Raw genomic sequence first — 18,187 nt, 5'->3', positions numbered from 1 at the left:
GAATGGTCGCCGGTGGCCGCTAGAATGGCGCACCGCGACAGAGAGATAAACAAAGAACAAAGAACCCCCCCAGCAGAAGAATTTGCCTATCCTTCGGTCAGCGCCTGCCATCGTGCGCCCCACAGCAGAGAAAAGGGAAATAGAGAGAAATGACAGACGAACAGACGGGGGCACGATCGGCAGACGCTGCCTCAGGACATCGAGACGACGGAAGAGTGCGCGCACGCCCGCCGAGGCCGGGACCCCGACGAGCCGGAGTAACCATCGGCCGGCGGCGGACAAAGAGGGCCGCCGCCGGCAGAGAAGGAACACGTACGCACCTTCCGACGCCCCGATGTGGTCTCCCCGGGACCCGTCTTGCGCGCGCTTACCCGGAGTGCACGCAAGCCGGGCCCGAATCCCGCCAAAATGTCGGCCAATGGGGAAAGCCTGTTGACCTTCCCGTGGGCGGGATGACAGCAGAGTGACAGTGTTTTATGACCCGCTGCCACCCCGTCCAGGCAAGGGGGAGAGGGACACGGAGCCCCCGGCAAGACAACGCAACGGCCAGGCAAGGGGGAGTGGGACACGGAGCCCCCGGCAACACAACGCAACGGCTACCACCGCGAGAACCGGAAACCCCACAACCCGTACCACCTTAAACAGCACCAGTGCTTGGAAGATAGGGCCTATAAAATAGTCTAGATTTCTCGAGCTGGGTCCTCACCCAAAATCCGATGAATCGCCGGACTTTCTGAGCAACATCATGCGCACAGATGAAGCCAATTTTTGCAGAAACGGCCAGGTTACTTCGCGTAATGCACACTATTGGAGCGGCTCCAAACCACATTGGGTAAAGCGCGCTCGGCACCAGTACCAGTGGTCGTTCAATGTGGAGTGCGGAATTTGCGCCGGTTCTATAATCGGTCCCACTATCTTCGATGACACACCGACTGGACAGCGTTACGTAAACGAAATCCTTGAAGGTGTGGTGGATGAGTTTCTCAGCGAAGTCCCGCTGTCACGTCTTCCACTTGGCCCACACAAGAGCGGTCAGACATGCGGCAAGAAAAACCGGCCTGCATTCGACTATTAGAATGCTTCGCATTAAAAGTGAGAGGAAAGACGAGGGCGGACGCGCTAGGACAGCGTCACGTGATTGAAGGACACATGCCAGTCGCGCTCAAGAAGCATAAAAGTGCCTTCACTGCTTTGTGCGACAAGAGCAAGGTTTAACGAAGGGATACGTTCGAAAAAATTCTTTAGTTACAACAACGCGGAGGTCCTTGGCTTCTGTTGGATTCATGTGTTTCACTGATTTGCGTCCGATGTCCGGTGGTGATGGCGTTCCACTAGCATCTGCACAGACAGAGGACGGTCTAGTGGTATCGCCCAGTCGTCCCAACGCATTCGTAGGCGATTTGCTTAAAGGAAAACCATAAAGCGAAAATCAAATTGTATCGCTACGTAAATCTAAAATACGTTAAAAAAATACTTATTGTGAGAAGAGGCTTCGCAAGCAAGAAAAGCAGCAAGAAACAAATGACTGGTGGCGCCACTCGCCTTCGATTTCCCACGCTGTAGCACGCGTAGTGACGTCACGGATTTTGATGCCTTCCCTCTTGCCCAGTAATATAGTCTTATGGGTGTATTGTTTCCTGGAAAAAATTCGAAGAATGAACCTAACGAGTTTTAAGAATTTCCGCAACGGCAGAAATACGACACTATATTTTGAGATCATTGACGTCACACTGACGTGACAGCGTCGGGGTTACGGCATGAAATTAAAAAAAAAAGAAGGAACTCCGACCTTAATTTCTTCTCCTAATAATGAATCCATGACCGTAAAAGCTGCGAAATTTGATATTTAAAAGAATAGTTAATCAGTAAAAAACGATTTAGTGCTTTTCACTTCTCAGTTGTAATAACAGGACTACGAGTTGATTTTGCATTAAATTTGACCAGACGGGGGCCCTATAATATGCGAAAACTACCGCGGTAGGAGTGGGGGGAGGTAGGCGGGTGGATGACATTGCAGTCCTACTCCCATCATCATCATCATTAGCATCATCATCATCATCATCATCAGCCTGGTTACGCCCACTGCAGGGCAAAGGCCTCTCCCATATTTCTCCAACAACCCAGGTCATGTACTAATTGTGGCCATGCCGTCCCTGCAAACTTCTTAATCTCATCCGCTCACCTAACTTTCTGCCGCCCCCTGCTACGCTTCCCTTCCCTTGGAATCCAGTCCATAACCCTTAATGACTTTCGGTTATCTTCCCTCCTCATTACATGTCCTGCCCATGCCCATTTCTTTTTATTGATGTCAACTAAGATGTCATTAACTCGCGTTTGTTCCCTGACCCAATCTGCTCTTTCCTTATCCCTTAACGTTACACCTATCATTCTTCTTTCCATAGCTCGTTGCGTCATCCTCAATTTGAGTAGAACCATTTTCGTAAGCCTCCAGGTTTCTGCCCCGTAGGTGAGTACTGGTCCTGCTCTGCCACTAGCATAACCCTGCACTGACGCGGGACACGTTAAAGAAATCAAGTGAGCGATTACGGTCCCCTCTACCATAAACCCAAACCGCTGCAGTCGTCAATTATACCAGAGTGGAAAAAAGAATTAACTGCGCCAGGCAGAGAAGTAACCAAATCGCCCTGTTTTTCTTAAACTTTCACATTCATACGCGTAAACTACCGATGGACTGGCCTTTCTGCTGTGTTGTTTACTCTAGTTTGCCCGCAGTTTCCAAGTGCCAGCGTCTTTAGGCGCTTTCGTCGGCGATATTCGCAGCTTTGTTGCGAAGGCAACAGAGCCGCAACAGGACTCCATAGATAGAACTCGAGGACACTCGCATGCGCTACTCCCGCGTTCTGAACGTTTATCTCTACCCTATCTGCTTTCCTTACACCTTTCGTAACACTTTATCTTTTCATAACCTGCACCTTTTCATCACATAACATTATCTCTGTTCTCAGTTCTGGCCGCGGGATAGGTTCAGGTCATTGCGATAAAGCGAGGCGGTGGCTGCGCGCACACCACCGTGTTCTCTAAAAATCGTGAATTTATAGAAAAACCTTGATGTCAATGAATCAATAAATCAAAACGATATCACTACGACGCCACGTCCAAACACTTGTTCAATGAGTCTATCTCTAGTTTGTTCGCCGCGTTCACCATGAAAGAACGTGCATTTTAAGCCACAGGACCTGGGACGTCCGTATAAAAGTCTCCTCATAAGAGTCGTTTAATGAAAGTTTATCTAGGAACTTTAGTCCGGGTACACTCGTGCGAAAGGGTTTTTCGTAGTGCCAACGCTGTTCTCCACGAAGGTTAATTGCTTCAGGAATGTAATGCACTGTTTGACACGTTCACGTTACCGAACTTCGTATCGTCGCTTCGCAACCTAGTCACCGTGATGGCCACGTGGGCGAATCAGCTGTACGTGCAAAAACAGCGCACAGGGATGCTATGCAAGGTGCCGCGAAAATTGGATTTCCAAAAATGGATCTTGGTTCTCTCATTCGCTGCTTCGGGAAGACCGCGCATACGAGTGCCTGTACGTCATAGGAATGTAGGCATGTCGTATACGTACGTCAAAAGTAAATTAGCTCGCAGGACGGAGACACAAACATTTATTTTCAGAGTCGACTGAGACAGACCCTTACAACGGGAGCTGTCTACTACACAACACTTACTTTCAGAGAAACATACGTTAAAAGACAACACAGTGCTGTTCACTTCATGTGTCTGCGCCATGCGCACAGAGCACAGCGCAGTGTGGACATCATGACCTCTGCTGTAGAAAGGGCCCATGTCAAACGGGTGTCGACAGGTGACAAGGCCAACCCGCAGAACACGTGAACTAAAAGAAGAAGAAAGAAGGACGAATAAGTAAAATAAACATTTCACCTATGAGATCATCAATGTACCTTTTTGTTCAGTTCCCGCATAGCCTTTGCTGCTATTTGGTGTTTATGTTTTTATGTACTCCTTCTATATAGCTATATACCAGTGTATTCTACTTTTATGCGAAGCATATTACTAGAGCTCAACCCAGCTCCTCAGGCGCGGCGGTATCGCCTTCAATACCACGTGACACCGTGACGTCACGACAGAGGAGAAACGGGGCTCCAACTCGCGCCGTCGCCTTCAACGCTGACCACGTGACACCATGACGTCACGACAGAGGAGAAACGGGGCTCCAACTCACGCCGTCGCTCGCGGCGTCGCGGTGGTATATAAGCAGCTGCGCTTGCCTCTGCTAGACACTCACGAGGTGAGATGCCTCCTGGAGACAGAGCTGCTCGTTGGAATGAGAAGCGAAGGTTGCGGCGTGCTACATAGACTGTTTCTAGGTGGCTTTGCTACGGCGCAGCGACTACGCGCCCCGCATCGGACGCGGTGAGCGTCGAGCAACGCAGCGTTCGGCGCGACAACGAAATGTGCGCCTGAGCCGACGACACCGGCTTTTCTGCGACACGAGCTCCTTAACGCTGTCGCATTAAAATAAAGGCTAGTATGCTTCGCATCCTGTGCTTAACCTTAGCTAAGCCACAGCCAGTTTTTTTTTTTGTCATAGTATTCTAACACAAGCATCTATTGTTCATAAACGCTCAATCGCCATCTATGGTAATGCTCACTGGGTAAATGTAGGTAAATAAATAAATAAATAAGACCAGAGACATGGGGCGGATAAGTAAGCAACCATTTTATTCATTCTTAGCCACACACATGACTCCAATACATGCGCTATTTTGATATAGTAAAAGAAACCAACTTCTTTAGGCTGCACCAGACTGAATGGAAAATATCCGTGTTGTCTTCCCCAACAACCAAAGAAAGCGGTAAATAATTTGCTATATCATATAAAACCAAATCGTACAAAATAAATAAATAAATAATCGAAGGAAAATAATTGAACTGACAGCAACGGGGGACTTTTCCCGCCTTTGTGGCCGAAGCAAGTTTTCATGAAGCAATCAACGCTGCACTATCAGCGAACAAACAGGCCATTCTGAACCAAGTGTATCAATCAATCACAATGACATCTGCGTTTTGCTGGTTCCAACAGAAAAGGTTGAGCTCCTCGCATTCCGCAAATACATTTGGCTGCTAAACATCGCGCTACAGATACAGTAAAAATAACAAGGCTGCTCCGCATATCTTTACCGCTGCACACCACAACGTATTCGGGCATACACGTGACATTTTCTTCACTTGACTTCACAGCAGCGACATTTCTCGGAAACTGATTATGGTTAAGTACGTTCGACCAAACTTGCCCAGTCGCACAAAAGGAAAAAAATAAAAGAGTGCTCATAGCTATGCAACAAGCTGATTACTATATAATGTTGAGATACTAATCAGCAAAATCTGTATTCTTCTATCACCTTACACACGGCACGGAGTAGGCATGTGCTGCCATTTATACGGCGCTCATGCGTGTACGAATGCTCAAAGCAGTTCATACTTGACAAGGATTAAAGTAGCAGGGAGCAAAACGACGTATGCAAATCGTGCCCTCCTGCACCCCCCTTTTTTTAAACTAGTGACTAAAGCCCCACTTACCGCAGTCACCGACCCACTGCTACACTTATTCGATCTAATTGTACGTAATTTCTTTTTGTCCCTACTTACGCGTCGCACCGGAAAGCATTCACGGAGCTGTCTCTAAACTCCGTTTTCTTGCTCACAGCGGCGAAAGTAACAGATCGTTGAAACCAGAGAGATTTCATAACAGCAACAGCCTTCTCCTCCCATACACAATGTAAGCAATGGCGAGAGGACAGACACCATTGCCGCCCACGGAGAGTGCCGAAAAGGCGTCGAACTCGATAGGCGAAACGCGCCAGACACAACAAGCCCCAAACCCCACCGGCGGCAGTGCAAGGAACGAGGCCTATCGACTGCCCGCTCCGGTTAGCTGGCGAGACGCCACCGGAGCTCCCGAGTCCCAGTTCGCGAAGCGCACATCGCCGTTCCACACGCTCGCCAACCAGCACCAGCACTTCCCACGGGGCACCCGCTTTTGGGATCGTCGGTGACCGTAGAGCCACGTAATACTCCTCCGTGCCGTTCGAGGAGGAGCCTCAACACAGCGCACCACACGGGCCGGCGCCGAGACCGGCGGCGTCGCTAGGCCTCGCGGAACGCCATCCGCGAAGAGAAAAAGCGCGGCGGGACTCGGCTGCGAGGCGGGCGATGATCGCGACGGGTACGCGATGTGAACTTTTGAGCAGTGTGTAGACAAAAAAAGGCTGCCCGTGAATGATATGCTCTCCTACGACCGCCCCCTCCGGCCCCGTCCCTGTAGCGCAGTGGATAGCGCGTTGGACTTCTAATCCAAAGGTCCCGGGTTCGAATCCCGGCAGGGATGCATGACGTCCTTAATGTGGATTATTTTTCTTTTGCTCGGCCAGACCGTTGGCAGCGTTCTGGCGCAATTTTTTCGACCCATTGATTAAGTGCGCGCGGAATCTGCACCAGTTCCTATTTTGCCTGCGGCCTGCCACCTCACACAGGCAGGAGTCGTTAATTTTTCTCCATTCTTTCTTGAGTTCTACCAGTTTTCTAATTAAGGCAAATCATATGCAGTATAATTTCTCACGACAACTACACTTTTTAATATAAATGGCGTGGAGAACCCAGTTCCGAGCGCGAGCGGTTGACGCTAATAGACGGGATGACGAATGCACAAGTCAAGTCAGTCGGGCGTGTAAAATCCCTCTGGGCTGGACCAAATGTCAGGCAACAAGAATTCTACCTTCGACGTGCCTCGTTAAATAACGTGGAGCGTTAGTACAGGTGCGACGAAATGCACCACAGCATGCATCGACAGAAACTGCTTCAATCTATTATACCTACCTGCATGACGGAGTAGGCGCTTTTCAGGGTAACTCGGACTTTCAGTCGCCGTTAAGGCTAAACGAAGAGAAGCGCAAGCGATGTTTCCTGTCCTTGCATTTACGAGAGCGTCAATGGTCACCACACGCACACGAATTAACACGCCGCAGAGGAAGGCCAAAACAAAAAAGAAAGAAAAGGAAATGAAGGCGCCAGAAACGGAGTCCCAGGTGGCCAGTGATATCGACAAATCTGAACGGGTAAAAAAAGAAGAGAAAAAAAAAGTTGCCTGAAGTGTAAAACTCCAAACTTGAGCTTGTACTCCATTCTTTCTCCTTCACTTCTACAAGATAACAATTTGCGGAAGTGAATGGTGGTGTATTCGAAGAAGAAGAAGAAGCTATTGGAGTTCGAAGTTATCCAAAGTAAATGAAAACATCGCAGCTGAAAAGTGAAGCTGTAAAAAAACCCCGAAGTTACCGACGCGCTAAATAACGGAAGCGCGAGGCAAGCGACGTCGGAATAGATCCACAGCCATTGAGCCACGAGAGGCGCTTTAGTCGCACCGCCTCCGAGATGGACGCACAATGCGCTCAGATCTCGCGGCGCCGGCCATGTTTTGGTTTCGATATCAGCAGCTGGTTTCGGTTTCGGTACCCGTATTTTTCTAGTGATTCGTGCGGTTAACTACACGGATATCATTGAAAGGTGGCACTAGAGAAGTCCTTGGAATGAGGCGTCTTCGGATGCGTGCGTTAACTTTCTTTATGACCCTAATAAAGTAAAATGAACTGAAACTTTCGAAACTATTCCCTCAAACTTGATATCTAGACTTGTCGAATCGGCATTTTACGTAAGACGCAGGTATTTGGCACTGCCGCCGCCTTGTTCTAACACGACCATTCGAGCATGTTTTTCTTATTTTCTTAGTTATTGTTAATCTTATTATTTTTAATATTATCCCCCGATGAGCAGTATCACCATTGCAGACGAAAAGAAATACGATGACGCCCGATGAGTGGCCACAATGTGTGCCTGCACAGGCGGTTCGATCACAGCTGCGATTACGTGCCTCAAGAACACTGTGCTTATTCCGTCAAAACAAACGCTGAGAAACACAAAAGGAAAGAAACACGCGAAACGGGAGTACGAAGTCGAGAACACAAAGTGGCGCGTTATGGCGAATCGACGTGATTCCGGGAACGCTCGATTACAGTTGCACTCACGATCATGGGCGCGCTCCGCCATTCATCAGTGGCAACGAATGCCCCTTCTACCAATACAAAGCCCGGCAAGGAACAATATCACACCCAAGGAAGTGAGAGACGACGTGCGCTTACGCCTACACAGAAGGCGTAAGGTAACACGGTAGTACACACACACACACACACACACACACACACACACACACACACACACACACACACACACACACACACACACACACACACACACACACACACACACACACACACACACACACACACACACACACACACACACACACACACACACACGCGCGCGCGCACGCACACCAAGGTAAATTCACACGGTCGCGAAGTCGAGGCTTAAATGCGGTTCCAAACCAATGAGTAGCGACATCAATTACGGTCCTGCGATTGAAGCGCGACTACTGTCTCACGGGGCGAAACACTATAGTTGATGAAAATTATGCATCCAATACGTCACCAATGAAAACATCTCAAAAAGTACAGACAATGTATTTAGAATTTTAAAAAATGTGAAGTCACAGGATGTTTTTCTCAATCCACGAATAATTATGAGCACTAAACTGCAGGCTTGCTTAAATTTGCTCGTGACGATGCGTGCTGTGATGTGCCGATATTGGTATTACCGTATTAAGGGGCACTGTAAATCGTCAAAACTCTCTTATACGTAGCCACTATATATGATCTAACCTTATGAGGTTTGACCAGTAACTTTATTTTGTAACTGCCTTTTCACTAACTACATTTTTGTATGTATTCAATAATATAAAGAAACTATAGGTGGCACGCATACTGTGCTAGTAAAGATATTAATGTGTGGTTTTCGTGAATTGTTTCAATGTAATGTTGACTTTATCTTAACACCAAAATAACAGGTGTGTGTTGGTACTACCTACACACGCATATGGTACTTAGTTCACAATTTGGATGAACCCATTCCTATGAATTAATGGAAATTTAAACTCTCGAGGCTCACCAGTGCAATGCGTGCCGTGTGAAGCGATGCTGCATTCTCACTTACGCTGCACTTGTGCTGTTGCGTGCTTTGTTTGTGCGATGTGATGTTCGCTGGCGCAATGCACGACTTGGTGCAACAGGTCTCGAACGGAAAACAGCTTTTTTTTTTCTTTTCCACCGAGTACACTCTTAAAACGGTTGCACCCTTTGGGGTGTGTATTTGTCCCACAACAATAATCGTCATCTGCCTTGCTGGTGTTTCCTTTCTTGAAAACTCGGCTCTGGATACTTTCCTGTCGAGAATGCTGCGTCACACTGATAACGCGCATGCCGTTCGTGACTGGGAAGTACCGGGCTCGCAGCGTTAAAGAGAGGAAACGCGGGTAAGACAGATGGCGATTGTTGTTGTGGGACAAGATACGCCCCAAAGGGTGTACATTTTTTAAAGAGTGTAGTTGGCCCCGTGAAATTAATAGTGCTGTCACGTGCCTCCACAAGCCGCTATTGGAGTGCGTATGGACTTCTATGGCACCTTCGCTACCATGTGCACAAATACCCTACACACACTTCCGAGTTCGCAGACATCCAGCTCTCTCGCAAATTCCGCGTTCCCTAGAATTTCTCGGCAGTGTCTACACACAACACACACAGACACTCACGTATGCACCGCACACGTAAAGAACAAACATGCACATGCAGACATATATACACACGCGCGCGCACACATACACACACCTATACATGCACTGCGCACTACGCGCACACATCACTCGCAGAAAGCGAGATTCGTTGGACACGACCCAATTCCTGGCGACGCAATGCGTCCACGGGCAGAGTTCGATCTCGCTGGAGTCGCGGAAACTGCGTGTTCGAGTGAGAAGCCGGAAGCGTGTGTTGTAACACCGGGCCACTCGGCGATGACGGCAGGCACACGAGCGTGCACGCGCCCGTTTCTCTCCACGCGCGAAGCGAAACGTTCGCCTGGTTGCATGTCGGCTAGCTGATCGACAACGGAATACGTGCAGGCGGTGAGAAGAGAATGGCATGCCGCGGAATGACACGCGATTCAACGACACCTGTGCTTCATTTTCTCCCCCCTTCCCGATCCGTTACACCTCGCGCGCCCACCGAATGGTTTTGGTTACCCGCAAGCTCCAAAGAAAGAAAGAAAGAAAGAAAGAAAGAAAGAAAGAAAGAAAGAAAGAAAGAAAGAAAGAAAGAAAGAAAGAAAGGAAGAAAGAGAAGACAGTGAGACGTGTAAGGCGCACACAGTGCGTGCACCTATATCACCTATACACGTGCTCCTGTCGTCTCTAGCCACAATCACTCGCCAACCTGTGGCAACGCCCCGCGGGCCTCACATTGGCCATTACTCAACGCGCCACACAACGGTTACGTTTAGACGTGCCGTCAAACTAAATCAAATGTTTAACGTTCCCAAACAACACACGGTTTACACACAAACTTCCTAAGTCCCTGTTGCGGTATCTCTATGAAACGGGCCTGCATGATTATATTTAGCTCCAGTATGACGTTATGCCGCGTGGAAACCCATGCGAAAAAAAAAAAAAGGACACGGTGTACGAAGGATACCGCGCAAATAGGGGACTTCAATTTAATTTCGACCACCCGGAGTTCTATAGCGGGCACCAAAATCATAGTCCGCGAGCGTTTTTTGCGGCCGGTAGTCGAACCCGCGAGCTCGCGCTCAGCAGCAGAACGCCACCGTGACTATCCACCGCGGCGAGTAGACCTACGTTGCCACGAGTCACCGCTGGACAGGTCGTCATGGCAACGTCTCGGGCATCGCGGATGACGAAGTGCAAAGCCAGCGACAGGGAGCCGTCGCCGAGGGGCAGACATTTTTTTCCACAAAAATAATACAATAAAAAAAATGGAAGAAGATACGATGTCTCGCCTCGGGTATTACGTAAGATCATCAACCTACTGTTTTTATTGCTTTTTGTCCATACTGCATTTCTCTGTAATGATACTACATGTATTGGCGTTTGCACTAAACATGGTTATGGAATATGTGTTATTCATGCATTGTTGTCATTGCTCTTTATTTTATCCGAATTTGTGCCATATTGATAGTGTACATTTTCCAAATGCAATATTATGCGCTGGAATGCTGCGACTTGTTACTGCTCTTTGATTTTTTCTGCTTATTTTTCAGGTTCGGTTAAGTATGTCCTGATCACTTTAATGCAGCAAGTGAAATAAACGAAACGTATTTTCTCCGCTTCTCCCACCGTCCCCGATGGCAAATAAAATTATTATTAAAAAGCAGAAATTGATCTCGAAGGCAACATACTCTTACAGATTGGATGCTCCGGAACCGATTGCGCGAACCGGAAATACACTACCATGTTTTGACATCGCCTATATGGCAAAAAAAAAAAAGAACATGGCGACCACGACGTGGAGATCTCGGCCCACGTGCTTGCCGTCTCCTATCTAGTATGCACGGCGACCACACCCGCGCAGAGCGATATCGCTAACGTGTACTACACATGCAAACCAGCCCAGCCCGCGAGCAATAAAACAGAAAGTACCGCCGTTGGGGGAAGGGGGGGGGGATAAGGGCGAGGAAACAGGGGGCGAGACGAGCATGTCGGGGGCGAAGAAAGCGGTTCTGAAGTGGGGCTCGCGTCTTCCGCACTGAGAGCAATTCTGCTGCTGTTGCCGTGGGCTGCGACGGGTGAATGGGCGGTGCCCACGTTAGCGCACCCATATTGGTTCGACAGCTATAGTATATATATATATATATATATATATATATATATATATATATATATATATATATAGAATGCGCCAACACGCATCTTGAGGAGGGGAATAACGTACGAAAACGACAAAACGCCCGTGCCTGTATATGTGCGAAAAGATATATGCGCACCCTCCGAAGCTCGTTTCGCTGTTTCCGTCCCGTAAGAGGAACGAGACGTTCAAGTGTCCGACATGGCAGTCCTTGGTGTCTGCTCCTCCGGCAACGCCCCCGCGTGAAGTTGGAGAGGAGGTAAACGGCCGCACACAGCGTGGATGCATTATGCATGCTCGAAAAAGAGCCCCCCGAGCGTTTATATATATCTACGCCGTACACTTCCTAAAACAAACTTATCTCCATGTGACAGGTGCCATGGAAGTGCGACGTGCCACTCTTCTGCAGATGACGCACCGTACAGTTCTGCTACAGGCCCACGGCAGCCGCAGTGACTCGATGGCTATCGCATTAAAGAGCCCCATGTGACAAAAATGAAAGAGATTAGCATAGCGGAGACATACTACTTCGTCATGTATTCCGATCAACTGTTGGCCTAAAAGAATGGCTGAGTTGTGACCTGGGCTTGCCGAACGTGCCGAAGGTACTTAGTATCACACAGCGCAAGATCTTCTGTGGCGCGTTATGGCGGATTACAGCGTCACAAGATGGCGCCACCGGAGTTGCTGTTCCCGGATACTTCTTTTGCTATTCCAGTATGCGTCGTTAGGAGTCAGGACAATGTTTCTGCGATATATTAAAACTGTATATCAATCCAGAGTTGTTGCACTATTCCTATCGGACATGGACAATTTGGGGCGATAAACGCCAGCAATTGTTAGTCCGCGTATTGCTTTTTCATTATTTTTGTGCTCCCACTACGTGTATGTCCGCCCGCAATCGTCAACCCTTACCGCCCCCTTTTCCCTTCACGTCCTTTTCCTCGTTTGCATACGGCGGCAGGCGAGTTAACCTCAGGCCGGTTTCTCTGCCGTTTCCCGAATAAACTTTATCTTTCTTGTTCAGTGCATGTGGGGATCACTGAGAGCATCATGAGCATGCAACGCCACATATGTAGTAATATACTGCTGCTCAATTACTGCTGCTCGATTTCGACCAACACCTGAGCAGAGAGAGACGTCTCTCGTGACCGCGGAAGCGCTGTGTGCATGCCGGAAGGATGACCTGTAGAAAACGGTAGATAGCTGGGCGAGTCGGTACATCTGCATTATTATTACTTATACAGCGCACACTAAAAATACGGACACAGAGCGCTCGTGTTCTTGGTCTCTCTTCTGTGACCATGCTTTCAGTACGCGCTGTAAGTATAATAATAATGCGAAGGAAGGATGACGTTTTAGCTGAACCGACAAGGGTAGAAGTCCAAAGCCATAGCCATTAAACTATATGCCGCACCAGGTCTATACTATCCATGGAAGAGAACAAAATTCCCTATCTCCTATCCTACGCTATCGTGCTGTAATAAAGCAATGGCATCGCGCTGCAAGCAGAAAGAAACACGTTGCCGTGCCGTTCACTTTCTTTTTTTTCTCTCTAAACTTTTCTTTCCTCGCCAAAGAATGGGCGTTATCTACACTATATACGATGCACACCACATACATACACACGCACAAACATTCTCGCGAGTGCGACACACTCGGCGAACGCCGGATAGCGCCAAGGAAAAGTATATATACGTGCTGCTACGGGGAAGGCAGGAAGGCACACTCGCGGGCTCATAAAACGAATAGCTGCGCATACGCTTATTTATATACCTGTACACCGGGGGGGGGGGGGGGGGGGGAGCATGAGTGCGCGCGGGAGACGCCCGCGTATACGGTGCCTTCCGCGCGCGCGATGGACGGCCACTCGCTTCCGCGTGTCTGCAGGGGCGCAAGAAGCGGGGGCTGTTGTGTACATCGCTGCGCGTGCCTGCAGCCGTGCCGCTCTCACTAATCGAATACGATGAACCGGGCCCCATTAAGGACGGGAATGCGCCGCCACTCCGCTGGTCTTTCGTTTCCGCCGCGTAGACGGAATGGAAGGAACGAGCGAGACGCGTGGAGGAGAATTAAGGCTAGGACACGGAACGGAATGCGAGCGCTTTTTAAATCTGCATCGCGTTTACACCTTCAAAACTCAAGTCCTATTCATTTGGAGAAGCAGGCGTCATTGCTTACCGACGGAGATAATAAAGGGTCCCTTTATCGAACTTTATTGAACCGAAACGTCAGCGCCAGTGTGACGTCACTACATACGGAGCGATTATATCGTATTTGGGCTGGTTTTGGTGCAGGAAGAGATCGCGGATTTTGCTAGGCTTAGGAGACGGTTTCCTTACAGATGCAGTGCAGTCTTTCTTTGCCCGTAATTATTGTAGGAAACTCTATGCGATAAACAATGAGCGGTACCGAAAACGGTGCACCCATGGCGTGTTTCCGACCCCCCAAACACTTCCGGCGCATGCGGCCCGCAAGAGCGTAGCCTTCGAGATCCGGTTGTGTTATTCGGAGGTAACTGTCGCTGGGTCATGGATTTGAACACCAGATTTTAACGCTGTCAAAATCCACGACGTCGCGGCGAGCCGGTGTGGGAACTTCAGGACGGCGTCGCCAATCGGCTTTCATTACCGCATTTTGTTCTATTATTATATGGTACTTATTTGTTGTCGCCCTTACATGGCGCCGGCTACTTCTCTCCCCAGAGAGATTTAAAAAAAAGTAATTATCTTAAACCCATTAAAGCTGAAAGTAAACTCAGAAACACAGCAACACAAAGTCCAGTCACATAGGTGCACTAAACTAAAACAAAAAAAAAGTCCGGTTACATTACTGTACTAAAATCAGGGCATATAAAAAATTTAAGCACGCATTATATTCAAATGAAGATTGTTACCTCTCAACACCGCCAGGGGTGTTACCTGAACCTTTGCCAGGTGTCAAACCACCGCACCTCCTATCTAGACGTCAATACGGCGTGGACAACGACCAGAGAGCGCTCACCCCACCATTAACTGGAAACCGGAGAAAAGGATGAAAGTTAATGACATATTGGACAACGAATGGACAGGCACAGTTAATTAGACGAGTCAAATCACCACCCATCCCTCAGCGTTTATCCAGCCGTCAAGACAGCGTGCAAACCGGCTGTTGCAGGATTCCACGAAAGGCCCCCAGCTCCCACCCTTCGGCTTGCAGTATTCCTTGCAGACTGAGCGAAGAACGGTGGTGTGCAACAACGAACGAATCGTGTGTCGCCGGATAAATTTTTTTCCACAAATTCCAAACCAGTTTCTTCGAGGCGGAGTTACTGCGGGTTATGGATAGCATGGGCGTGGTATCGCAACGGAGTCGACGATGGCGATTTACTGCTGGACAAGCCGCGTTTACATGAATGCGACAACGTCGCATCGCATCGCATTTATAGCGCATCACATTCATGTAAACAGCAGTAATGCGCTAGGAAGGCGCATCGCATTAGTGCGCCAGGCGAGGGTAGATTTACGGGCGCGAGTAGACTCTCGCGGACAATGCAAACGCAGGATCGTTGCATTAGGAATGATGGGAAGGAATTGGCCACCAGCATGGCGGCGGTCCCGGCTGCCCGCTTCGAATTGAATTTGGCGTTGCTTTTGTAAAATGCACTTCGTTCGCAGCAAATGATTGTCTAAACGGCTTTCGCTTAGTCTCAGGCCGCTTCGACGACAGAGTATTATGGCTAACCTTGTAGTGTTTTCGAGATCGCTGCTCGTTTCGAACGGGTCGAAGCCTAACGAAAGAAACATTCGAGATGTCAGCGCTACCTGTAAACGGGGCTCCAGTCTTCATATTCCCTAGTCGACTCGCCTTGGGAAGACGACGGGATTAAGAACAGATACTTTTCGAGAGTGAGGACAGAGAGTCCTGATGTGAACTGAGGCGTTGAGACGCTTAACTTGCTCCTGGGTGACTGGAGCCGTGTAACTAAGCTAAATAAACCCCTTTTCCTTCATTTTCTACAGCCTGACGCAGTAGTCGATGGGCATGGTGGATTCCATTCCCTGAACGCTCACCTAGCCGCAACAAGGTACATTAATCAATGCACTGAATTGGCGAAATTCGGTTTAAAAAAAGATCCCACAGAGTGAGTGTATCACATTTAAGCACTCTACTCCATAGTTTCCGAGAATACTGCTTGCTTCGAGGAATCTCTGAAGGGCCAGTAACGTTCGTCTTTGAAATGAGTACGTTGGGCATGGACCTAACATTTTCCTGAGGCTGAACGGCCTGCGGTCTAACGTAAATGAATAACGCGCTAGGCGTTGTCTGTGTGTGTCGTATCGGGGACATTCTAGCAGAAGATGCTGTACATCTTTATCCGCGTGGCCGCAAGTGCATTCCGGCTTATCAGCTCTTGAAATTTTATGTAGAAAGTGTTTTGTGTACGCGATACCCAGCTGCGTTTTATTCTAGCTAACGAACCAAGACTGGTCTCGCAGCAAGAGTGAGCGCAGCTCAATATTTGTCGCTATATATTGGCGTATACAAGGGCTCTGGAGCGGCAAACAGACCACTATTGCTGCCAGCGCTGGTTTGTTATGCCAGAGAGGACATGAAAACGGGAAAGACGGGGACAATGCTGTCTCGAAATTGCCGCATAAGTTGCCCGTGACGTATACTGCACACCGTATACTGCATGGGAGACTCCGTAATAATTTGGCCATCCGGGGTTCTCTAACGATCATCCAATGCACGGCACACGAGCGTTCTTAAATTTCGACCCCATGCACGACCGTGGTCCCGTGACCTCGTGCGCGGAAGCGCAAGGCCAAAGCTACTAAGCAACCCGGCGGGTGAGGCTATGATTGATCAATGTTGAAACTTTTTGAGAAGCTTTTCCACGCCGAAAATACAATAAAATACCAAGAAATTCGATCGCTAACCCCAGTGGTGCCAAGCAGCTCTCGCGCAAAATTCAAGAAGAGAAGACTTTTTACCGATGAACCCTATTGTCTTTGATATTGCTGGCATAGAAAGAATAATAGATAAGTTAAACGTTTATCGTCATGTGGCATTGAAAATATAAATTCCAAGTTTTTAATCAGTACTAAAGTGTACAGTGCTATAATATCTTCTAATTTATTCCGACAGATCTCTTCAGACCGCTTGCATTCCGGAAGACTGGAAGGTCGAGAAAGTGATTCCCTTGCATAAGTCTGGGGATAGCCATTCGCCATATAATTATCGGCCAATTTCACTTACGTGCATTCCCTGTAAGATTACGGAATATGTCATTTATTCCTACGTTTCATCATTCCTACGGTCAAACGCCTTTTTTACAGAACATCAGCATGGATTTTGCAAGTAATTTTCCTGTGAAACTCAACTTTTATCGGTTACGCATGATCTAAATTCTGTACTTGACAGGGGTTCCATTGTTGACTGCATAATCCCAGATTTTTCGAAAGCGTTTGACAAGGTTTCTCATCAAATGCTTCTTTTAAAACGAGGTAAACTTAACCTTGACCCTAACGTTCTTCAATGGCTGCACTCTTTTCTTCAGCGATCGTTCAAAATTTGTCACAGCTAATAACACTTCCTCTGTCACTTTTACAGTTAAATCAGGTGTGCCACAAGGCTCTGTGCTGGGACTTTTGCTTTTTTCTCATTTATATTAACGATTTACCCGATAGGTTATGCTCATCAATTAATCTTTTTGCAGACGACTGTGTCATATACCGCGAAATTAACAGTGACTCCCATATAGGCCTTCTTTAGTCTGATATCAACCACGCTCTCGACTGGGCTAACACGTGGTACATGGAACTAAATATTAATTACAAATGTAAGTACGCGTGTGTTTCTCGTCGTAATACTACACTGCCCTCCCATACCATCTTAATACTAGTAACTTCGAAAATGTGTCGTTACAAATATGTAGGCGTTTTTATTTCTGGTAATCGTTCTTGGAAGATGAATGTAGACCATATAACCAACAACGCTATATCGCATGCTGGGCTACATACGCCGAGATCTTTATCTTTCTTCTAGTTCTGTGAAACTACTTCTTCATAAATAGTTAGTTCGTACTAAACTTGAATATGCTGCATCTGTATGGGACCCCATGTTAAGAGACGCTCATTTATCAACTTGAATCTATCCAGAACCGGGCGGCTCGCTTCATTCTTTCTGATTATCAATCACTGCAACTCCAGCGACACTACTATGAAAGCAAGCTTATCATTACAATTGCTGTCACAACGCAGAAAGATATTCCACATTTGCCTGTTCCATAATACATATTATGATAACCCCATTCTTAAGAATAAATTGATAACCCTCCCTTGTTACGTCTCAGCTCGCATCGACCATAGTCATAAGGTTGGTATTCCTCCATGCCGCATCAATAATCTGTTTTGAGTGTA

At 47.9% G+C, this 18,187-nt stretch overlaps 1 long non-coding RNA gene and 1 other non-coding gene across 2 annotated transcripts in view; one reads left to right on the top strand and one right to left on the bottom strand.

Annotated features, from left to right (window-relative positions):
- Nucleotides 1-3,722: 3,722 nt before the first annotated feature.
- LOC135902952 (uncharacterized) overlaps nt 3,723-18,187 on the bottom strand; it is a 31,429-nt gene continuing 16,964 nt past the window's right edge. The window contains exon 3 of the long non-coding RNA XR_011512817.1: nt 3,723-3,853. This is a non-coding gene — a long non-coding RNA (uncharacterized lncRNA). The remainder of the gene's footprint in view (nt 3,854-18,187) is intronic.
- Nucleotides 6,295-6,367, top strand: TRNAR-UCU (transfer RNA arginine (anticodon UCU)). Its single transcript has one exon. It is a non-coding gene; the product is annotated as a tRNA-Arg (tRNA).

This window comes from Dermacentor albipictus, chromosome 3 (genome assembly GCF_038994185.2).
Source record: "Dermacentor albipictus isolate Rhodes 1998 colony chromosome 3, USDA_Dalb.pri_finalv2, whole genome shotgun sequence".
Taxonomy (NCBI): Eukaryota; Metazoa; Arthropoda; class Arachnida; order Ixodida; family Ixodidae; genus Dermacentor; species Dermacentor albipictus.
Note: the sequence above shows the minus strand (reverse complement) of the source record. Positions and strands in the feature narration are given on the sequence as shown.